This window comes from Anomaloglossus baeobatrachus, chromosome 6 (genome assembly GCF_048569485.1).
Source record: "Anomaloglossus baeobatrachus isolate aAnoBae1 chromosome 6, aAnoBae1.hap1, whole genome shotgun sequence".
NCBI classification, from domain to species: domain Eukaryota; kingdom Metazoa; phylum Chordata; class Amphibia; order Anura; family Aromobatidae; genus Anomaloglossus; species Anomaloglossus baeobatrachus.
The window spans coordinates 581,006,941-581,032,076 of NC_134358.1; the positions used below are offsets into that span (position 1 = coordinate 581,006,941).

The 25,136-nt window shown below is 46.7% G+C and overlaps 1 protein-coding gene across 6 annotated transcripts in view; it reads right to left on the reverse strand.

Annotated features, from left to right (window-relative positions):
* Nucleotides 1-25,136, reverse strand: part of LOC142243730 (uncharacterized) — a 1,240,762-nt gene that overhangs the window by 552,217 nt on the left and 663,409 nt on the right. The gene's annotated exons all lie outside the window — the stretch shown is intronic.

Below are 25,136 nucleotides of genomic sequence, written 5' to 3' on the forward strand. Positions count from 1 at the left end.
TCATATTAAAGAATCCATTGTCTCACTGCTCTAACAGTAAAGAATCCATAGTCTCACTGCTCTAACAGTAAAGAATCCATTGTCTCACTGCTCTAACAGTAAAGAATCCATTGTCTCACTGCTCTAACAGTAAAGAATCCATAGTCTCACTGCTCTAACAGTAAAGAATCCATTGTCTCACTGCTCTAACAGTAAAGAATCCATTGTCTCACTGCTCTAACAGTAAAGAATCCATAGTCTCACTGCTCTAACAGTAAAGAATCCATTGTCTCACTGCTCTAACAGTAAAGAATCCATTGTCTCACTGCTCTAACAGTAAAGAATCCATAGTCTCACTGCTCTAACAGTAAAGAATCCATTGTCTCACTGCTCTAACAGTAAAGAATCCATTGTCTCACTGCTCTAACAGTAAAGAATCTATAGTCTCACTGCTCTCACAATAAAGAATCCATAGTCTCTATGTTTGTACAGTAAAGAATCCATGGTCTCACTGCTCATACATAAAAGAATCCATAATCTCACTTCTCTCATATTAAAGAATCTATAGTCTCACTGCTCCTATTGTGAGGAATCCATAGTGTTACTTCTCTCATATTTTAAGAATCCATAGTCTCACTGCTCTAACGTTAAAGAATCCATAGTCTCATTGCTTGAATAGTAAAGAATCCATTCTTTAACTTATCCCATATTAAAGAATCCATAGTCTCAATGCTGCAATAAAGAATCTATAGTCTTAGTTCATGTCACGCCAGGGCAAGGGAATGTCTGGTGCGCAGTGCAAGAGGAGGAGTAGATGTAAAGGTAGGCCATGACAGTAGATAAAGAGGAGAGGGGTCACCACCTACCTCATCTGTGGAGGATCCCTGGACTTACTAATATCCCTAGACGGGTCCTTACCCCCGTGCACTATCACAAGCCTATTCCATGGTTGATCCTGGACTTGCCCTGACTAGTGAGCAGGCCTGTAAGATGCTAGTCTTACTATTAATATAACGGCAAGAAGAAGAAAGGGAGACAACCAAGGGAAAACAACAAACAGAAACTCCAGTTCTTTTCCTGAGAGGGACTCCACCAAATCTATCATGGATGTGTCACGGCCGGCTGACAATCCAGTGGCAATGAGTTCTAGAAAATAACAGAGATTGGCAGCACGTGTTGTTATCTCACAGTTCCCTGTTTCTCCAGAAGCGGACTGTAGGACCCTGGGAAACTGTCAGTTTTTCCTCTCAATTGCCAGCCTCTTACTTCCTTTATAAACCTCACCCTGGGGATATTTGAGATTTGGGTGTGGTTTATACTTTGTTCCTTGCTGAGCTCTGGAGTGATCATCTTCTGTTGCTCCAGACTTCTGTGGTTGCTGCAACTCTGATAAGTGTTTGTAATTGCTGTCTACCAGCGCTCTGTTGATTGCTGTTGTGTTTCCCCTGTATTGTTCCCTTGTGTCTTCTGTCAGCAGAATCATATTACTCGGAGTTCCGTAGATGGGCCATGGTTACCAGATGCAATGATTCGGCACTCCGTAGCAAATTCTGTCAGGGGCTGTCTGAGAAACTTAAAAGGGAACCTGTCACCACTTTTTTGGCGTATCAGCTGCGACCACCACCACCGGCTCTATACAGCATTCTAACATGCTGTATATAAGAGCCCTGGCCGCTGTGAGAACATAAAAAACACTTTATAATACTTACCTAACGGTCGTGCGGTTGGCCATATGGGTGTCTCCGTTCCCCTGTGCCGGCGCCGCCTCTTTCGGCCATCTTCGTCCTCTTCCTGTTTATGACACGGCTACGTCATACACACTCGCCGGTCCTGCGCAGGCGCACTACAATACTTTGATCTGCCCTGCTCAGGACCTGAATGCCGGCGAGTATGTATGACGTTGGACGCGTCATGCACCGCGGCTAGAGAAGGAGAAGAAAAATGGCCGAAAGAGGCGGCGCTGGCACCGGACAATGGAGACACCCATAAGGCACACAGTGGCACCGTTAGGTAAGTATTATAAGGTGTTTTTAATGTTATACCCCCGGCCTGGGCTCTTATATACGGCATGTTAGAATGCTGTATATAAGAGCCCGGTTGTGGTGGCCACAGCTTATAGTCCAAAAAAGTGGTGACAGGTTCCCTTTAAGGACACTTTGGTGTTTCATGAGACTCCTGAGTCTTTGGAGTCCGCAATGTCTTTGGCCATACGGATGGATAGACATATGAAAGCGTGGTCAGTGGGTTCCCCTCTCAGGATGTTGTCCTTCAGGGCGAAACCCTTTCTTTTGGGTGAAAACTCTGACCTGGTGGGAATTGATGAGCCTATGCAGTTTGGTGGAATCTCTCCTCAATCTGTTACCAAGAGGACTGGCCGCAGGATGGGACTTTGCTTTTGCTGTGGTCAGAAAGGTCACTTTGTTGGGTTTGCCCAAACATGTCTTTACAAAAAAAGAAAACCTCTAATAGCAGACTCCCTCTGGGCAGATTGGAAAGAGAGAATTCCAGGGGGTTTATGTCCCTGACTTGCAATTTTCGCTTTCTTCTGACTGCGAAGGTGGCGCTGGAGAGTAAATCTGAGAAGGCTGAGGTCTTCGTTGATAGCGGAGCAGGGGTTAATCTAGCTGATACACAATTTGTGCGTATGCATGGCCTGACATGTAGTAATTTGGAAAATCTGGTCCCTATTTACGCCATTGATTCCACATCCCTTGCTCAGAAATGCCTCCTGCACATAGTACATAATATTAAGTGTGGGGGATTTTCATCAGGAGTTGATCTCATGGTATGTATTGGAGGGTCTGCCAGCCCCCATGGTCTTGGGTCTGCCATGGTTGGTTAGTAGTGTGGGGGATTTTCATCAGGAGTTGATCTCATGGTATGTATTGGAGGGTCTGCCAGCCCCCATGGTCTTGGGTCTGCTATGGTTGGTTAGTAGTGTGGGGGATTTTCATCAGGAGTTGATCTCATGGTATGTATTGGAGGGTCTGCCAGCCCCCATGGTCTTGGGTCTGCCATGGTTGGTTAGTAGTGTGGGGGATTTTCATCAGGAGTTGATCTCATGGTATGTATTGGAGGGTCTGCCAGCCCCCATGGTCTTGGTTCTGCTATGGTTGGTTAGTAGTGTGGGGGATTTTCATCAGGAGTTGATTTCATGTTATGTAATGGAGGGTCTGCCAGCCCCCATGGTCTTGGGTCTGCCATGGTTGGTTAGTAGTGTGGGGGATTTTCATCAGGAGTTGATCTCATGGTATGTATTGGAGGGTCTGCCAGCCCCCATGGTCTTGGGTCTGCTATGGTTGGTTAGTAGTGTGGGGGATTTTCATCAGGAGTTGATCTCATGTTATGTAATGGAGGGTCTGCCAGCCCCCATGGTCTTGGGTTTGCCATGGTTGGTTAGTAGTGTGGGGGATTTTCATCAGGAGTTGATCTCATGGTATGTATTGGAGGGTCTGCCAGTCCCCATGGTCTTGGGTCTGCTATGGTTGGTTAGTAGTGTGGGGGATTTTCATCAGGAGTTGATCTCATGGTATGTATTGGAGGGTCTGCCAGCCCCCATGGTCTTGGGTCTGCCATGGTTGGTTAGTAGTGTGGGGGATTTTCATCAGGAGTTGATCTCATGTTATGTAATGGAGGGTCTGCCAGTCCCCATGGTCTTGGGTCTGCTATGGTTGGTTAGTAGTGTGGGGGATTTTCATCAGGAGTTGATCTCATGGTATGTATTGGAGGGTCTGCCAGCCCCCATGGTCTTGGGTCTGCCATGGTTGGTTAGTAGTGTGGGAGATTTTCATCAGGAGTTGACCTCATGTTATGTACTGGAGGGTCTGCCAGCCCCCATGGTCTTGGGTCTGCTATGGTTGGTTAGTAGTGTGGGGGATTTTCATCAGGAGTTGATCTCATGGTATGTATTGGAGGGTCTGCCAGTCCCCATGGTCTTGGGTCTGCCATGGTTGGTTAGTAGTGTGGGGGATTTTCATCAGGAGTTGATCTCATGTTATGTAATGGAGGGTCTGCCAGCCCCCATGGTCTTGGGTCTGCCATGGTTGGTTAGTAGTGTGGGGGATTTTCATCAGGAGTTGATCTCATGGTATGTATTGGAGGGTCTGCCAGTCCCCATGGTCTTGGGTCTGCTATGGTTGGTTAGTAGTGTGGGGGATTTTCATCAGGAGTTGATCTCATGGTATGTATTGGAGGGTCTGCCAGCCCCCATGGTCTTTGGTCTGCCATGGTTGGTTAGTAGTGTGGGGGATTTTCATCAGGAGTTGATCTCATGTTATGTAATGGAGGGTCTGCCAGCCCCCATGGTCTTGGGTCTGCCATGGTTGGTTAGTAGTGTGGGGGATTTTCATCAGGAGTTGATCTCATGGTATGTATTGGAGGGTCTGCCAGTCCCCATGGTCTTGGGTCTGCTATGGTTGGTTAGTAGTGTGGGGGATTTTCATCAGGAGTTGATCTCATGGTATGTATTGGAGGGTCTGCCAGCCCCCATGGTCTTGGGTCTGCCATGGTTGGTTAGTAGTGTGGGGGATTTTCATCAGGAGTTGATCTCATGGTATGTAATGGAGGGTCTGCCAGTCCCCATGGTCTTGGGTCTGCCATGGTTGGTTAGTAGTGTGGGGGATTTTCATCAGGAGTTGATCTCATGGTATGTATTGGAGGGTCTGCCAGTCCCCATGGTCTTGGGTCTGCTATGGTTGGTTAGTAGTGTGGGGGATTTTCATCAGGAGTTGATCTCATGGTATGTATTGGAGGGTCTGCCAGCCCCCATGGTCTTGGGTCTGCCATGGTTGGTTAGTAGTGTGGGGGATTTTCATCAGGAGTTGATCTCATGTTATGTAATGGAGGGTCTGCCAGCCCCCATGGTCTTGGGTCTGCTATGGTTGGTTAGTAGTGTGGGGGATTTTCATCAGGAGTTGATCTCATGTTATGTATTGGAGGGTCTGCCAGCCCCCATGGTCTTGGGTCTGCCATGGTTGGTTAGTAGTGTGGGAGATTTTCATCAGGAGGAGCGAGCGAGGTGCTGAACTGAAGTAAAGTGCTGAATTTAAGATAAGTGCATAGTTTCAACACAATTACATAGTGGTGATAACTGTAATTGTTGAATTTCATTAGGGAATTGTGTGTCTGTTTGTGATTCTGTGAAAAGGGAAAAAAAAAAGTTAGTCTTGTGATTTAATTAGTAGGATTAGTCACACCTGTTTCTAGAAGCTTCTAGCAGCTTCTGATAGTCATTGTACATCTATATAAACCACCCAGTGCAAGCGAGGTGCTGAGCGAGCGAAGTGCTGAACTGAAGTAAAGTGCTGAATTTAAGATAAGTGCATAGTTTCAACACAATTACATAGTGGTGATAACTGTAATTGTTGAATTTCATTAGGGAATTGTGTGTCTGTTTGTGATTCTGTGAAAAGGGGAAAAAAAAAAAAGTTAGTCTTGTGATTTAATTAGTAGGATTAGTCACACCTGTTTCTAGAAGCTTCTAGCAGCTTCTGATAGTCATTGTACATCTATATAAACCACCCAGTGCAAGCGAGGTGCTGAGCGAGCGAGGTGCTGAACTGAAGTAAAGTGCTGAATTTAAGATAAGTGCATAGTTTCAACACAATTACATAGTGGTGATAACTGTAATTGTTGAATTTCATTAGGGAATTGTGTGTCTGTTTGTGATTCTGTGAAAAGGGAAAAAAAAAAAAAGTTAGTCTTGTGATTTAATTAGTAGGATTAGTCACACCTGTTTCTAGAAGCTTCTAGCAGCTTCTGATAGTCATTGGACATCTATATAAACCACCCAGTGCAAGCGAGGTGCTGAGCGAGCGAGGTGCTGAACTGAAGTAAAGTGCTGAATTTAAGATAAGTGCATAGTTTCAACACAATTACATAGTGGTGATAACTGTAATTGTTGAATTTCATTAGGGAATTGTGTGTCTGCTTGTGATTCTGTGAAAAGGGAAAAAAAAAAAAGTTAGTCTTGTGATTTAATTAGTAGGATTAGTCACACCTGTTTCTAGAAGCTTCTAGCAGCTTCTGATAGTCATTGTACATCTATATAAACCACCCAGTGCAAGCGAGGTGCTGAGCGAGCGAGGTGCTGAACTGAAGTAAAGTGCTGAATTTAAGATAAGTGCATAGTTTCAACACAATTACATAGTGGTGATAACTGTAATTGTTGAATTTCATTAGGGAATTGTGTGTCTGTTTGTGATTCTGTGAAAAGGGAAAAAAAAAAAAAGTTAGTCTTGTGATTTAATTAGTAGGATTAGTCACACCTGTTTCTAGAAGCTTCTAGCAGCTTCTGATAGTCATTGTACATCTATATAAACCACCCAGTGCAAGCGAGGTGCTGAGCGAGCGAGGTGCTGAACTGAAGTAAAGTGCTGAATTTAAGATAAGTGCATAGTTTCAACACAATTACATAGTTTGACACAGGAACATAGTTTGAATTTATCTTTATACGTTTCCCATTGGGTTTTTTTCGTTTTTTTTCTCTTTGTTTTTCTACTTTACTGTTTATCCCCATTTGATAGGTGCTCCATGGACAATGCTACCAGGTGTGTATCTTGTCAGATATATGCATGCCTTGAGCAGCCGTTCGAGGGTGACTATGTCTGCACTCGATGCAAGCATGTTGCGTATTTGGAAGCCAAGGTAACTGATCTAAATAAGCAGCTTGCAACACTAAGGGGCATTGCAAACCTGGAGAGGAGTTTAGAGCTCACTGAGCTTTCTCTGGCTGGGGCCAGTGATATGGAGGAGGGTGGAGGTGGGGAAGATCAGGACCCAGAGGTAGGTAGCTGGGTAACAGTTAGAAGAAGAGGTAGGGGGAAAAGTGTCAGGGAGCCTAGTCCTGACCTGGCACAACCTAGTAAATATGCCTGTTTGGCTGATATTAGGAATGAAGGGCCTGGACTAGGGTCACTACAGCAGGATGTTGCTCCTAGCAACCAGGAAAACAACTGCTGTAGGAAGGAGGGAAATAGGAGTGCAGCAAAGCCCAGACAGATGTTGGTGGTAGGGGACTCTATAATTAGGCGGACAGACAGGGTCACCTGTCACCGAGACCGTGAATGCCGAACAGTGTGTTGTCTGCCGGGTGCTCGGGTTCGGCATATTGTGGATCGGATAGACAGATTGCTGGGTGGGGCTGGGGAAAACCCAGCGGTCATGGTGCACATTGGTACTAATGACAAAGTTAGAGGCAGGTGGAAGGTCCTTAAAAATGATTACAGGGAACTAGGAGAGAAGCTGAAGTCCAGGACCTCCAAGGTGGTGTTTTCAGAAATACTACCGGTGCCACGAGCGTCACTAGAAAGACAGCGGGAGCTTAGGGAGATAAATATGTGGCTTAGAAATTGGTGCAGGAAGGAAGGGTTCGGGTTCATGGAGAACTGGGCCGACTTCTCAGTCGGCTACAGGCTCTACGGTAGGGACGGGCTGCACCTCAATGGGGAAGGTGCAGCTGTGCTGGGGGAGAAAATGGTCAGACGGATGGAGGAGCTTTTAAACTAGGATCGGGGGGGAGGGAGGGTAGTGGAGCAAATAAGGGGATAGATAGAGCAGATAGAGACAGGGAGACGGTAGGGGTCAATGAAGGATTAGGGGGGGATGGGACATACAAGGAACGTAGGGAGGCTAGGAGTAATAAAGGTGTTAATAGGATTAAATGTCTACTGGCAAATGCAAGAAGTCTTGCAAACAAAATTAATGAATTGGAGACTCTTATGTCAACCATGGATTATGATGTGGTGGGCATTACGGAAACCTGGCTGGATGAAAGCCATGACTGGGTGACAAACATACAGGGTTATAGTACATTTAGGAAGGACAGGAAAGGCCAAAAAGGTGGTGGGGTGTGTATATTTATCAAATGTAACCTAAAACCTGTGTTGTATGATGACATTGAGGGGAACAGCAACAATGTAGAGTCAGTATGGGTAAATGTACATGGGGAGGGGAATAATGGAAAAATGCTAATTGGAGTTTGCTATAAGCCTCCTAACATACCTGAACAAATAGAGGGTGAAATGCTGGAACAAATTGAAAAGGCAGCTAATAATAATAATCGGGTTCTTATTATGGGGGATTTCAACTATCCAGACATTCAGTGGGACATAGACTCTTCTGGTTCTGCTAAAAGCTGTAAGTTCTTATCTACCATTCAGGACCATTTCCTCTCTCAGATGGTAGATGAACCTACGAGGGGAGATAATCTGCTAGATCTGGTCCTGTCAAATAGACCGGATACAATTTCAGATCTACAGGTCCGGGAGCACTTCACAGGTCCGGGAGCACTTGGGCACCAGCGATCATAATATGGGAAGCTTCAACATAATATTCAATAGAACATTTCAAAGGGGGAATGCTAAAACCTGGAATTTTAGGAAAGCTGATTTCAACAAATTAAGGGAAGAGCTTAAATGTGTAGATTGGGACAGAGTCATGGTAACTGGGGATACTGAACATAAATGGGGAAAGTTTAAGGATATACTACTAGAGTCCTGTAAAAAATGTATACCCTCTGGTAATAAAATGTCCCGGAATAAAAACAAACAACTATGGATAAATAAGACTTGTACAAAGTATAATAAAACAAAAACAAAGGGCATTTAAAATCTTAAAGGCTGAGAATACAGAAATAGCATTGCAGGAGTATAAAGATATCAATAGGAAATGTAAAAAAGAAATCAAACAAGCAAAATTAGCTACTGAAACAAAAATCGCCAATGACATTAAAATAAATCCCAAAATCTTTTATAAATACATTAATGCCAAAAGGAAAACAAAGGATAGTATCGGCCCCTTAAAATATAATAACAAGTTAGTTATAGAGGACAAACAAAAGACTGAGATATTAAATAGGCATTTCTCATCTGTATTCACCAAGGAACTGACTGTACCAGGGATCCTTCAACAAGTGAAAAATCACAGTCCACCACCCGATATAATTAATTTAACACAAGATGAAGTACGCCTACGTCTGAGTAAATTAAACATTGACAAATCCCCAGGGCCAGATGGCATTCATCCACGAATATTGAGGGAATTGAGCTCCGTAATCGACAGACCGCTGTATCTCATCTTTTTAGACTCACTTGTAACAGGGTTGGTGCCTCAGGATTGGAGGATTGCTGATGTGGTACCGATATTTAAGAAAGGTAAGAGGGTAGATCCAGGCAACTACCGTCCAGTAAGCCTGACATCAGTAGTATGCAAAGTTTTTGAGGGCATTTTAAGGGATGACATGCAAAAATATATTGCAGAAAATAATATGATAACTGACAAACAGCATGGATTCATGAAAGATAAGTCGTGTCTAACCAACCTGTTGGGGTTCTATGAGGGGGTAAGTGCAAATCTGGATATTGGTAATGCAGCTGATGTGATTTATTTGGACTTTGCAAAGGCATTTGATACTGTACCACATAATAGCCTTATACTAAAGCTCCAGAAGCAAGGACTAGGGGACACAATATGCAACTGGGTAAGTAATTGGCTAAAAGATAGGAAACAAAGGGTAGTCATAAATGGTACATTCTCTAAATGGGCTATAGTCAGCAGTGGGGTGCCGCAGGGATCTGTGCTTGGACTGATTCTTTTTACTCTCTTTATTAATGACCTTGTGGATGGGATTGATAGTAAAGTGTCAGTCTTTGCTGATGACACCAAACTATGTAGGATATTAAAAACTGACCTGGATAGTACAATATTACAAAAAGATCTGGATAAGATGTCAGAATGGGCAGATACTTGGCAAATGAGATTTAATGTTGATAAATGTAAAGTAATGCACCTAGGATGGAGTAATCCTATAGCTGCGTATACATTAAATGGAAGTAAACTCGGGACTACAGAACAGGAGAAGGACTTGGGTATTCTCATTACAAATAAGCTGAGCAGCAGCACTCAATGCCAAGCAGCAGCTGCTAAAGCAAACAATATTTTAGGGTGTATAAAAAGAGAGATTAGATCCCGTGATCCCAACGTATCGTTACCCCTCTATAAATCACTTGTAAGGCCACATCTGGAATACGGGATCCAGTTTTGGGCTCCACATTTTAAAAAGGACATTCAGAAGTTAGAGTCAGTTCAAAGGCAGCAACTAGACTATTACAAGGAATGGAGGCCTCCCGTATGAGGAGGAATGGAGGCCGCCCGTATGATGAGTAATGGAGGCCGCCCGTATGATGAGTAATGGAGGCCGCCCGTATGATGAGTAATGGAGGCCGCCCGTATGATGAGTAATGGAGGCCGCCCATATGATGACAGGTTGAAAAAGTTAGATATGTTTAGCTTAGAAAAAAGACGTCTCAGAGGAGATCTCATTTATATGTATAAATACATGTGTGGTCAATATAAAGGACTGGCACATGACTTATTTCTTCCAAAGACAGTACTAAGGACCAGGGGGCACTCACTGCGAGTGGAAGAAAAGCGATTCCGAAACCTAAATAGGAAAGGGTTCTTTACAGTTAGAGCAGTCAGACTGTGGAATACCCTACCACAAGAGGTAGTAATGGCCGATACTATAACAGCTTTATATCAGGGCTGGATGATTTCCTCAGTACACAACATTGTTGGTTATAAATGACTTTGTGACCAAATGTAGAACTGGTGGAGGAAGGTTGAACTAGATGGACCTAGGTCTTTTTTCAACCTAAGTAACTATGTAAATGAGTTGATCTTATGTTATGTAATGGAGGGTCTGCCAGCCCCCATGGTCTTGGGTCTGCTATGGTTGGTTAGTAGTGTGGGGGATTTTCATCAGGAGTTGATCTCATGTTATGTAATGGAGGGTCTGCCAGCCCCCATGGTCTTGGGTCTGCCATTGCTGGTTAGACATAATCCGATGATAGACTGGCAATCTAGACAAGCACTGGAGTGGAGAGAGTACTGTATCGATATCTGCTTTATTATTTCTCTCTCTGGTGTGACAATTACAACCATACCTGAGTTTATATCTGATTTTGAGAATGTCTTTTCTGAAAGTGGTTGTCAAGAATTGCCGCCTCACCGACTCTATGATTGTCCGATAAATCTAAGGCAGGCTTTACACGTTGCGACATCGTTACCGCTATATCGTCAGGGTCACATCGTTAGTGATGCACATCCGGTGTCGGTAGCGACATCGCAACGTGAAAATCCTAGGTGCGACGATGAATGAGCACAGAAGCGTTCAATATCTCTGATCTATGTAGCGTCGGTCATTTCCATAATGTTGGGTCGACCGCCGGTACGATGTTGTTCGTCGTTCCCGCAGCTCCACACATCGCTGTGTGTAAACCCGCAGGAGCGACAAACATCTCCTTACCTGCGTCCCGCCGGCAATGCGGAAGGGAGAAGGTGGGTGGGATGTTATGTCCCAGTCATCTCCGCCCTCCGCTTCTATTGGCCGGCCGATTAGTGATGTCGCGGTGACGCCAAACGCACCTCCCCCTTGAAGGAGGGATTCTTCAGCAATCACAGCGACGTCACCAACCAGGTATGTGCGTGTGAAGCTGCCGTAGCGATAATGTTCGCTACGGCAGCAATCACCACATATCGCATGTGCGACGGGGGCGGGTGCTATCACGCTGGACATCGCTAGCAATTGCTAGCGATGTCGCAACGTGTAAAGCCCGCCTTATTCTCGGAGCTAAATTGCCTAAATCTAGGTTGTACAATCTTTCAGGCCCAGAGAGGCAGGCCTTGAAAGATTATATTTCCGAGAGTTTTGCCAACGGACATGTTAAATGCTCTTCTCCTGTGGGGGCAGGTTTCTTCTTTGTGAAGGAGGATGGTGGTCTCCATCCGTGTCTTGATTTTCGGGAACTCAATCGGATCACTGTCTGAGATCTATACCCCCTTGCCTTGATTCTGGCCCTGTTTAATCAGATTGTTGGTGCCAGGTGGTTCTTCAGGTTAGATTTGAGAGGGGATATAATCTAGTCCGAATCAGGGAGGTAGATTAATGAAAAACGGCATTTAATACTCCCAAGGGGCATTTTGGGAAATTGGTCATGCCATTTGGGTTGACTAATGCTTCCGCTGATTCCCACATTTCATTAATGACATTTTTCAGCCTCTTGCAGGGAGATTTGTGGTCATGTACCTAAACAAAATTTTAATTTACTCTTCTGATATTGAGTCTCACCAACAACGTCAGGTAAGTCTCGCAGATAGTGATGGGCGATCTCCCGATGGTCGGGATCGGGAGCCTCGCCCGATCTTTTAGTAAAGGTCGGGATCGAGATAACGAGATCTTGCGTCCGATCACCGAATTCGGGCTTTACAGTAATGGGATGGGGCGGGGGGAAGGCTGTAAAATAAAGAATATAGTCAATAATAAACATTGTCATTACACTTACAGGTCCCGCGACGTGTCCTACAGACTCTGTCTCCCAACCGCTTCTGCTTCCGAGCCCAATCATTGCTGTGCCCCTGGGTTAAAGGACCTTCCATGACCTCATAGCCATGTGACCAGTCTGGTGTAAATGTTGTACAGACATTGGTTTACAGACTGGTCACATGACTGACGTCATCGAAGGTCCTCACTGTCAGCCTGCTTCTCGCTCTGTACAGAGCAATGTAACAAAGCTGACAATGCTCTCTGCTTTTCACTTTGTATAGACTGTGTCTGTACAGAGCAATGTAGCAGAGCTGACGTTGCTGTCCCTGCTTCTCGATTTGTATAGACTGTGTCTTTACAGAGCTATGAAGCAGAGTTGACATTGCTCTCCCTGAAAACTACGTCGGACTAAGGAATTTTTTATAATAAAGATGGAGTCTCTAAATGGTTTTTTTTGCTTTATTTCTAAAAAAAAAAAAAAAAATTCTATGTGTTGTGTTTGTTTTTTTTACTATATATTAGAAAGATATGCGAAAAACTAAAATTATCTCATTTTGCTGAACACCTCGGCACAGCCCACAAGGTATCATAACATGAGGTCACAGATGGGAGGGTGACATGAGGGCATAAAGTCAAAAGCTCATTTTTGGCCATTAGTCAGTTCAGGAGGGCACAGCTAAGCTGTGGTGCTAGCTATCTACCATCTTATTCTGGAGCCCCTCCCTCCCTAAATTCGGACGTCACATCTATGGCACGAGTTTAGTAAGTTTCATGTTTATCTCTTTTATTTTTATCTAATTGTCTACACTGTATTTGTATTGTTCCCTTTTGTAATATCTTGTATATTTTATAAACACTGCCTATTTTCGGATTAAATATATAAAATTTAATAGTTCATCCTTCTTGCTCTATGTACGAATCCAAACCCGAAGAGCCTTTTGCGATCTATAACAGGTGTCCGGACTACCTGTACAAAGGTTGGGTGGTGGCAGCGGAATTATTGTTGTGTAGAATTATTGGGGAGCTATCAATAAGGGGTACCAAGGTATATATTTATTCCATTGGCGGGAATCTGTGAGATATACATTACCCATGCTGGCAGACCTTCAATATTTGGCATTAGTAGCTAAGCAGCCTAATTTTCTTATTGTCCGGCAGTACCGACATTCACCTGCTGACAAGAGGGGCGCTACAGAGCAGTCTGATTGTGACAACTTTGGTGAACAGCGGGTGGATCTTGTGAGACCCCCACCCGGCTGTTCGTGCCAAACTGGTGGCAGCGGTGGGATGTAGAGCATTAGTGATCTGGTTTGAGCAATCATCCCTCTCACTAAAACTACAGGATCCCTGCGAGGATTCTGTGCAAAGGTTTGGAAAATAGAACTCAGTGTTTAAATACACCTGGAACAATACTGTACGTGTAGCAGTTACCCCCTCCCTCCTCTCTTGATTTTCTATCCTATCTTTTATTTGGCAATTATGGCTACGATGACCGAAGCCTGGTACAGCCAGATGACGAAGGAGACTCTTAAAGCCATCTGCATTATCAGGGAGATCGTTGCCAATGGCAAAAACAAGCCGGACATCATTAAAGAACTGTTGCAATGGGACGCAGAGCATGTCCGTTCCCCCAGTGCTGATGAAGGGGAGACAAGCCAAGCCCTGGATGATGCTGTGGCCACGGCCTCTTCTGCAGCTTCAAGCCAAATCAGCAACCGGGGCAGCATGGACTCCTACCTGCAGATGGCCCTACAGCAACTCGCTCTGGATGACCGGGATGGACGGCTGAGGCTCATTCAGCAATATCAAGAGACCCAAGCAGAGCGCCAGGCTGCAGAGCGCCAGGCCAAGGCTGAGAGGGCTGAGCGAGAGGCTGAGACAGCTGAGCGCCAGGCCCAAAGAGACCATGAATTGAAGGTCCTCTAAGTCCGGCAGCAGACATCTTCCTCACTAAACGGTGAGTCCAATAATGCCAACAGCTTTAAGCCCTGGCCGGAGCACTTTCCTCTGTTGGAAAAGGAAGGGGACTTGGACGCCTTTCTGAGGGGATTTGAAAAGACTTGCTTGCAGTGCCAGTTGCCCCCGGTACAATGGGCATGATATTTAACCCCAGGGCTGCGAGGCAAGGCCCTGGACGCCTTTGCCAGTCTCCCTCAAGAGCAGAGTGGAGGCTATGAGGCCATAAAACAGGCCCTAATACTGACGTATCAGCTGACTCCAGAGATGTACAAAAAGTTCTGGGCCCTCCAGCATGGACCACACGACAGCAACAGGACGTTGTGGATGGGCTCTGGACCACCTTTGAGCAATGGGTCCAAGGACTGTCAGCCACCACTGCTGAGCAGATAAAGGACCTGATGGTAAAAGACCAATTCCTACACCTTTGTCTTGCGGACGTGCGACAATTCGTGATGGACCGGGAACCAAAGGATGCGAATACAGCAGCACAGTTTGCTGACACCTATAAGGCCAACCGTGCGTTGGAGGTGCAGAAGCCATCCGCCACCAGCTGGAAAAGCGGTGAGATGACAACTACAACCCGTGCCCCTGCCAGCTGACCTCCCGGAGGCCCTGCCCCATCCACCAGTGCCCGGTCCATCTCTGACACTCGCAGGTGTTTTTCCTGTAACCGGCCTGGACACCTCAGCTCTGCTTGCCCAAAGAGGCAGAAGAGGAACCCCACACCCAAGGCCCTAGTGCAACTGTTTTTCTGGTGGGGGAGGAGGGTGGAACAGCCTGTGAAAACTTACACTCCATTATTATTATTATTATTATTATTATTATTATTATTATTATTATTTATAGAGCACCATTAATTCCATGGTGCTGTACATGAGAAGGGGGTTACATACAAAATACATATACAAGTTACAGTACACAGACTAGTACAGAGGGAAGAGGGCCCTACCCTTGCGGGCTTACATTCTATAGGATTATGGAGAGGAGACAGTAGGTGGGGTGGGGGTCGGGCGGCAGCTCCGCACGGTGGTCGGGCGGCAGTGAGTTCATTGTAGATTATAGGCATTTCTGAACAGGTGAGTTTTCAGGTTCCGTTTGAAGTTTGCAAGAGTAGGGGATAGTCTGACGTGTTGAGGCAGCGAGTTCCAGGAGACTGGGGATGCTCGGGAGAAGTCTTGGAGTCGGTTGCGTGAGGAGCGAATGAGAGGAGGAGAGAAGGAGATCTTGGGAGGACCGGAGGTGACGTGTTGGAGTGTAGTGGGAGAGTAGTTCGGAGATTTACGGAGGGGAAAGATTATGCACAGCTTTGTAGGTCAGTGTTAGTAGTTTGAATTGGATACGGTGGAAGATTGGAAGCCAGTGGAGGGACATGCAGAGGGGAGAAGCGGGGTGGTATTGAGGAGAGAGGTGGATCCATCACCGTGGGCGACACCATCACCATGGGGCTCAAGGAATACTGCAGTCCAACGAACCATGATCCACCCTAGGCTGGTGCCCCCTGAAAACTTTATTCCTGGAAAACTCCTGACTGTCACTGGGGTGGGGGGTAAGCATCACTCTTTCCCTATGGCCCAGGTTTCCCTGGACTGGGGTGCTGGGAAACGATGAAAAGACGTGGGGGTATCTGAGCACCTCCCAGTGAGTGTGTTATTGGGAACTGATCTGATGCAAATGGTCGCACACATGCTGATGACCCTCCCCAGTCCGATGAGTCATGTGACCCAAGTGTTGATAAGTCGTGATCCAAATGTTGATGATCAGAATGTGATTGCTAATGTTGTGCATGGTAATAAAGTGGAAGAGTGTGCAGGGAACCCCAGCCAGGCCACGCTGCAGGGTGATGTGGCTGAGGATTCCCCCAAGGTAATAAGTGTCTGCGCGGACAGAGATGGAGTCAGACATGAGGACCATGAGGAAGGTAGTCACATGCAGCTGACCAGTGTCACAGCGGATGGTGACACGGCCGGTGGTAGCTGCCCCTTGATTAGCACTGCTCCTAAGGTATTACGGGATGAGGAGTAAGTAGCACCCAGAGCCTGTCAGGATGATGGGAAAGAGTCGTTATTCCCCAGGGAGACAGCCTTCATCGGCGCTGTCACCCGCAGTTAGAGTGCCCAGAACACAAATAACACCTTTTCACCCAGAGGGATAACGGAACTGGTTACTGACCCAGAGCAGGTCCCAGAGGGCCCCAGTGAAGTTGGAACCTTAACGTCACTTTTGGCTGCCTCTAGTCAAGAGTTCCAGGCGGCTCTACTAACAGATGCCAGTCTAGAGACGTTAAGGGACCTCGCAGAGAAGCCCTCCTCCGAGACCGATAAGGATAGGGTGTTCTGGGACCAGGGGAGGTTGTACCGGGAGATTGTTCCCTGTAACTGTGATGCCCTGGCAAAACCAGGTAGTCACACAGAATAGGCCCCTCATAACACCGCTCCCACACAGGGTTAAAGCAGCCGACAAAACCCTAGGGAAGGACAGGCACACCAGTGAGCGGGACCAGGCGGAAAGGAAATGCCCACCTAGGGGTCTCGAGAGCCCGGGGCGGGAATACTCAGTAGTCTGTGTGAAGTTTGGAGTTCAAGGAGAGTGGAGTTGGTGTCAGGGTCGGAGCCCTGACACATTGGCTAGGTGGCAGATGTTGGTCACCGCCAGCAGGAGACAGGAAGACGGCTCGGCAGATCCGAGGTGGATCGGGGCAGAGTTGTAGCCCGCCGGTACTGACACCGGAAAACCATCCCGGAAACTATGCACAGCAGGGGGAACTCGGACCCTGAAGCCAGGACCGGCACCGACGGGCTAGCTAATTAACCGATTGAGGGCAGGATGCCAGGTCCTGTCCCAACCTAAGTCCCAAAAGTAGACAACCACCCACAGAGAGGGATAGGGCATCCGCCAGGGCCCGGTAGATCCCACAGGTCAGCGTCTTACGGGCACGGCTCCCAACCAGAGGATCTGGAGCGGACTCCTGAGTTACACACTGGGAAGTCTAGACAAGAAAACACAAAGTGCAGAGGAAAGGGGCAGTGACCATCAGCCCGAGTGTGGGACCAGATACACCCGTTTGCGGCAGCCGGCCACTATCACCTTGGTTTACCAAAAGACTTGTCTGATTGATTCAACATTGAGTAACATTCCCGGCCTAACCGGGAGCGCTGGCTTCCCCTGCACAGAGACACTGTGCCCCGGGGCATCCATCCCTGCCCACAGAGGGGTTAACATCCTGCTCCACACACCGTGGGCGGCGTCACAGACAGTTTTTCAACAACCCCCGTATAAATACGGCCCCTTTTATTCGGACTGTCCGCGTGACCCCCGGGTCCGGTAGAGTCCCTCGAGCCATACCGCAGATCCTGGATCCGAGCAGCACAGCTGCTGGCATGGGGGCGGCACATAACCCCCAACAGGAGTGGCTGAGGGAAATACAGCTGGTGGTGCCCTACCGTTTTAGGGGTGAGTTGCTGCGGATTGCCCATAAGATCCCACTCGCCGAACACTTGGGGATCAGCAAAACCAAGGCCCGGCTGTCTCACCACTTCTAATGGCCCAAAATGGGTACAGATGTTGCCAATTACTGCCGCTCCTGTATCACGTGTCAAAGAGTGGGTAAGTCAGTGCCTACTCCCAAAGCTCCCCTGATCTCTTTGCCGGTGGTAGAGGAGCCTTTCCAGAGGATCACTGTGGATATCATTGGGCCTCTGGCCGTCCCCAGCAGTTCTGGAAAACGTTTAATCCTTACTTTGGTAGACTATGCTACCCGGTATCCGGAGGCAGTGGCCCTATCCTTAAATAGGGCCGATAAGGTGGCAGATGCCCTCTTGACCATATTCTCCAGAGTAGGATTTCCCAGGGAGATGCTTACCGATCAGGGGTCTCAGTTCATGTCTCGTCTAATGGAGGCTCTCTGTAAGAAAATGCAGGTGCAGCATCTGGTATCAAGCTCCTATCACCCACAGACCAATTATTTGTGTGAGCGATTTAATGGTACCCTTAAGCAGATGCTTAAGATACTGGTTGAGTCACATGAATGTGACTAGAAGCGGTACCTCCCACACCTGCTGTTTGCTTACTGAGAGGTACCACAGACCTCAACGGGGTTTTCCCCCTTCAAGCTCCTGTATGGCAGAGGAGTCCGTGGGCCTCCTGGTCTGGTAAGGGAATCCTGGGAAGAGGAACTAAACTCCCCAGAAGTGTCCGATGTGGAGTATCTCATTCGGCTCCGTGACAAAATGTGACGTGACGCGGCTCGTGCATGAGAATATGGTGCAGGCCCTGGCCAGGCAGAGGCTATGTTACGACCAACACGCTTGGAAGCGGGTGTACGAAGTGGGCCAGAAAGTCTGGATCCTAGTCCCAATGACTCAGAACAAGCTTCAGGCGGCCTGGGAGGGTCCATACCTTGTGCATCAGCGCCTCAATGACGTAAACTATGTGGATACCATTGACCACGCCAGGAAGAGGCAAAAGGTCTTCCATGTCAACATGATGAATGCTCATCACGACCAGGAAGCCTTCGCCCTTCCTGTTTGTAGGAAGGCGAAAGCGAGGTCTTGGTGGACTTGCTTGCATCGGCCCGGGATGGAGGGTCTATTAAGGAGGCGACATTCAACCCGCTATCCATGGACCAAAGGTCCCAGCTGCAGGAGGTATTCCGGCCCTACCTGACAACCTTCACAAATGGCCCAGGGAAGATGTTGCTAGCCACCCACCAGGTGGACACAGGGAGTCATCCCCCCATCCGTCAACCCCCATACCGTGTCTCCCTAGCGGTACAAAAGGACATAGAGGGAGATCAATTAAATGCTAGCCCTGGGGGTGATCCGGAGGTCCAAAAGTGCATGGGCCTCGCCTGTAGTTTTTGTTCCAAAAAAGGACCGGCCAATCCAGTTTTGTGTGGACTACAGGAGGCTAAATGCAATCACAGCACCCGGTGCATACCCAATGCCACCGGCAGATTCCTATGTCCAAGGAAGCACAAGAAAGGTCCGCCTTCATCACCCCATTTGGGCTGTACGAATCCCTCGTCATGCCATTTGGCATGAGAAATGCTCCTGCCACTTTCCAGCATTTGGTCGACAGCTGCTCGAGGGACTAGAAGGGTTTGCTGTCGCTTACCTGGATGACATTGCCATCTTTAGTCCCACTTCGGAGGAACACCTGGGGCACCTGGAGCAGGTGCTCAGGCGGATCCAAAGCACGGGTCTGACTATAAAGCCAGGGAAGTGTCGGATCGGGATGATGGAGGTGCAGTACCTCGGACACTGAGTGGGTGGCGGGACTCTGAAACCAGAGCCAGGGAAGGTTGATGCCATCACCTCCTGGCCTATCCCCAAGCGAAAGAAGCAGGTGATGTCCTTCTTGGGTACAGCAGGGTACTATAGGAAGTTCGTTCCTAACTATAGTGCCCATGCTAAGCCGTTGACGGACGTCACCAAAAAAAAAAGCTACCGCAAGTAGTCGCCTGGACAGATGACTGTGAATGGTCCTTCAGAGCGTTGAAAGCTGCCCTCGCCAGTTCCCCAATCCTACAAGCCCCAGACTTCACCCGACTGTTCATAGTTCAGACAGATGCCAGTGCATTTGACCTGGGTGCAGTACTCAGCTAGGTAAACAGGCAGGGGGAAGAGCATCCGGTGGTGTTTCTCAGCCGCAAGCTCTTACCCCGGGGAAGTGGCCTAAGCCACTGTGGAGGAGTGCCTTGCTATAGTGTGGGCCCTGCGGAAGCTGCAGTCCTACCTATATGGACACAACTTCACCATAGTAACAGACCACAACCCTCTCAGCTGCCTGCAATGGGTGGCTGTCGACAATTGTAAGCTGTGGTGGAGCTTGGCTCTACAGCAGTATGATTTTACCACTCAACACAAGAAGGGTAGTGAGCATGGCAACGCTGACAGGCTTTCCCGGCAGGGGGATGCCGGCAAGGTAGGCTTGGAAAACGATCTGCAAATCAATCTCCCATGCTACCTCAAAAAGAGGGAGGTGTCATATTAAAACTGTTGAAGGTTCCTTATACCACGCATTTTCCTGATATCTTTTCTCCATAGCTGCAATATCTTGGTGAATCACTCACCGCGATCATCGCTCACTACTCCTCACTCAGTGACATTTATGTTTCTAGTCTCTTGTCCTTCTGCATCGGATCATCTCTTATAATTATCCAGCAGTATCTGCAGCACTGATGGATCCATTTTCCTGATATTTTTCCTCCATAGCCGCAATATCTTGGTGAATCACTCACTGTGCTCATCACATGCCTCTGAATTATGGTGCTATCACATTCATGTGTGGTGTGCAGAACGCTGTGTGGATGGCCGGAAAGATGGCGGCCATATTGTTTCTCAGGGAAAATATGACCTACAGTCGAAAATAGGGACAGAACTGAGGTTTAACCCCTTCACGACTGCAGGCAATAAAGTTACATCCTATTTTTACATGACGTAACGACCAGGGACGTAACTTTACTGCCTAAAGTTCATTTGATTGCCGTGGCCATAGCTACGGCTTTCAAATGATGTCCCCTGCTGTTTATTACAGCAGGAGACCTTTGCTTGACCCCAGGGGGGGTGGCATCGCCACACCCCATCGACAATCGTTGTGATTGGCTGTTCAAATCTGAACTGCCAACCACATCGTTCACACTGATTTTGGCTAAAACAATGCCTGACTAAGTGCGATACTGTGAGATCTTGCTATGATGTGCTGCAGCAGCTACAGCAGATCATAGCTGGAGCTCAAACATGGATCCCCCCAGCCCCTGCAGCACTGATTGGAGCGATCGTGCTATGACGCACAATCGCTCCAATCAGCGTGCAGTGGGGCGGTCTGATCTGCAGGTGATTGCCCTCCCAGGCCTGTGTTGGTCTGGGAAGCCCTCCCCCAACATGTCTGCAGCGTGCACTGGCTGGTACTTGTAGTACCACGCCGATGATGCTGCCGCCGCTGCTGATGCCACCGCTCCTGCTCCCACTGTAAGTATTGCGTGCTCCCCTTGTAGCCCGTGTGCTTCCGCGATGTCCCCTGCTTGTGCCGATGTACCCCCCTGCCGTGATCTCTACTCTGCTCCCATTCTCCTGCCTCTGTTTCTTCGGTCTCTCCTTCCCCCTCCCCATCTGCGCTCCCTCTCCAATGTTTCTTACCCGCCTCCACCGAGTCGTCCGAGGTCTTCGCTGGCCCGATCACATCTGCCTCCATCGCTGGGTTCTTCCTGGGTCTTCTGATGAGCTGTCCAACTTCATGCCTGCTGTTCCTGTAGCTGTCCACTTTCTGCCTTTTATTCCTCCTGCAGTTCCTCTCGTCAGTGATCCTCCTGCAAATCTTCTGGGTACTGTGAGTATAATTTTTTTTTTTATCCCCTGTCCGTCTTTACACCTCATCCGTCCATGCGTTCCGCCGAGTGCTGATCAGTGATGCAGATAATGTATCTGCATCCGTGGTCAATTTTCGGCGGGACTTTTTTTTTATCCGTATCCCTTACGCTTTTTGTATCTCATCCAACCATGCGTCCTGCAGCGGCCGATCAGTGCACGGTGTCTGTGCATTTGAAAAGTCAAATGGCACCCATTTTCTTCCAAGCCCTGCCGTGCACCCAAACAATTGATTTCCACCACATATGAGGTATCTGCGTACTCAGGAAAAATTGCACTATACGTTTTATGGTGCAGTTTTTCCTGATACCGTTGTAAAAAAAAGCTACCTGGTTGAAGCAAAAATTTTGTGGTAAAAAAAAAATAAATAATTTTCACGGTTCAACGTTATCAACTTCTGTGGAGCCCCTGGGGGTACAAGGGGCTCACCAAACATCTAGATAAATTCCTTGAGTGGTCTAGTTCCAAAATGGGGTCACTTGTGGGGGAGCTCTACTGTTTAGGCACCATAGGGAGTCTCCAAACATGACATGGCGTCCACTAATGATTCCAACCAAGTTTGCTTGAAATGGCGCTCCTTCTCTTCTGAGCCCCACTGTGCACCCAAACAACTACTTTTCACCACATATGAGGTATCTGCATACTATGGAAAAATTGCACAATACGTTTTATGCTGCATTTTTTCACCTGATACCCTTGTGAAAAAAAGCTACCTAGTTGAAGCAACAGTTTTGTGGTAAAAACAATTTTTCTTTTCAATGTTATAAACTTCGGTGAAGCCCCCAGGGGTTCAAAGTGCTCACCAAACATCTAGAAAAATTATTTATTTGAGGGCTCTAGTTTCCAAAATGGGTTCACTTGTGGGGGAGCTCCATTGTTTAGGCACCTCACGGGGTCTTCAAACCCGACATGACGTCCGCTAATGAGTGCAGCTAATTTTGCGTTCAAAAATTCAAATGGCGCGCCTTCTCTTCCGAGATCCACAAACAAACAATTGATTTTTACCACATATGAGGTATCAGCGTACTCAGGAGAAAATGCACAATAAATTGTATGATGCATTTTCTCTTTTTTCCCTTGTGAAAATTCAAAATTTTATGGCTAAAGTAACATTTTTAGGTTAAAAAGTAAAATTTTCATTTTTTCCTTCCACATTGCTTTGGTTCTTGTGAAACACCTGAAGGGTTAATAAACTTCTTGGATGTGGTTTTGAGTACCTTGAGGGGTGCAGTTTTTAGAATGGGGTCACTTTTGGGTATTTTCTGTCACCTTGGCCTCTCAAAGTCACCTCAAATGTGATCTGGTCCCTAAAAAAAATGATTTTGTAAATTTTGTTGGAAAAATGAGAAATTGCGGTTGGATTTTGACCCCTTCAAACTTCCTAACGAAAAAAAAATTTGTTTCGAAAATTGCGCTGATGTAAAGTAGACATGTGGGAAATTTTATTTAGTAACTATTTTGTGTGACATAATTCTCGGATTTATGGCCATAAATTTTCAAAGTTTGAAAATTGCGAAATTTTTGCAAAATTTCCGAAATGTTCACAAATAAACACAAAAAATATCGGCCTAAATTTACCACTATCCTGAAGTACAATATGTCACAAAAAAACAATGTCAGAATCGCCGGGATCCGTTGAAATGTTCCAGAGTTATAACCTGTCAAAGTGACACTGGTCGGAATTGCAAAAAATGGCCCGGTTATTAGGGTGTTTTAGTGGCCGGGGGTGAAGGGGTTAATCGAATCTAATCAGCTGTACCCCTCTAACCTCAGCTGGGGCGGCAGGGGTGAGGGGTCCGGGGAGACCCTTTATAACATCTCCTCTAAGGAATATTAGTGTCAGACCCAAGTAGAAGCCTGGAGTGTTGCAGATCTGGCCATATTTCCCGCGGTGTTCTCTGCCGGAGGCGCTCAGGGATCCAATTTGTAAGATATATCTGTATTTTATGCCAGCTATTTTATCCTGCTTTGCCTTTAGGAGGTCTTTTTATTATTACATATTTTGTACCTTTTTTTAAGCACTGCACTTTTTTGTATATAAACTCTAAAATATAATAAGATTGTTCCTCACTGCTCTAAACGTCCCTCAAACCCGGAGGTGGGTGAGAATAGCCTGTGTCACCCTGTGGATGCCTGTCAGGGGCTCAGGAAAGCTGGATGGTGTGTGCAATATTGTGACCCAGTGCAGGCGTCTCGCAGGTGGCAGTGAAGAGTGTGATCTGGGAACGGACTGTGGGGGGCGCCTATCACCATAGGTGAGTGCACAAGTGAGAGCAGCGTCCCCCTGTACAGCAGCATGCGCGGCTCATGTGTCGCCAGTGAGTGGTGATCCTGACATGCACAGACCTAGAATACAGGAGGCATATCAATCTGATGTGAAGGACAATCCATACAGAATGTGCTCGTTGATTTGGTCATATTGCATTACATGATTTTATGTAAATACCTGTTGACAGGATTGGTGCAGAATGTCACATGGTATACCTCGTTTTAAGGAAGGAATTGAGGCATAGCTGCGTTTGAAAAAGGGGAGGAACCCGAAACTTGGATATAGGTGCAGAATGTCTATTTCCCGAGCAGAGTCTCTGCTTTGCTCATTGGAATGAATTCCTAAATTTGTCTTCACTGGATTACTATGGGCTTTCCTCACCGTGGGGAATATGGTTGTTGTTCATTGTCTTTTTAATTTATCCATGAACTTCTGGATTTGAAAATTGATAAAATGTGTTTAATACCACCTTTTTGCACACTGCCTGTATACATCACACAGGAAACACCGAGATTATTGTATACATCACCTAGGAGACACTGCAACTGCTGTATATACATCACATAGGAAATACTGCGATTCCTGTATATACATCACATAGGAAAAACAGAGACTACTATATATAACACAGAGGATATCCTAAGACTGTTGTATACATCACACAGGAGACGAGTCTGCCTTATATACACCACCTAGGAGACACTGCGACTGCTATATATACATCATATAGGGTATCCTAAGACTGCTGTTTACATCACAGGAGATGAGTCTCCTTTATATACACCACATAGGAGACACTGCGACTGCTGTAGATACATCACATGATACACTGCGACTCCTGTATATACATCATATAGGAAACACCGAGACTATTGTATATAACACATAGGATATCCTAAGACTGCTGCATACATCACACAGGAGAGGAGTCTGCTTTATATACACCACACAGGCGACACTGTGACTGATGTATATACATCACATAGGTAATACTGCAACTCCTGTTTATACATCACATAGGAAACACCGAGACTACTATATTTTTACATACTTACATCGTTACTTAGGTTGAAAAAAGACCTAGGTTCAGGTTGAAAAAAGACCTAGGTTCATCTAGTTCAACCTTCCTCCACCAGTTCTACATTTGGTCACTAAGTCACTTATAACCAACAATGTTGTGTGCACTGAGGAAATCATCCAGCCCTGATATAAAGCTGTTATAGTATCTGCCATTACTACCTCT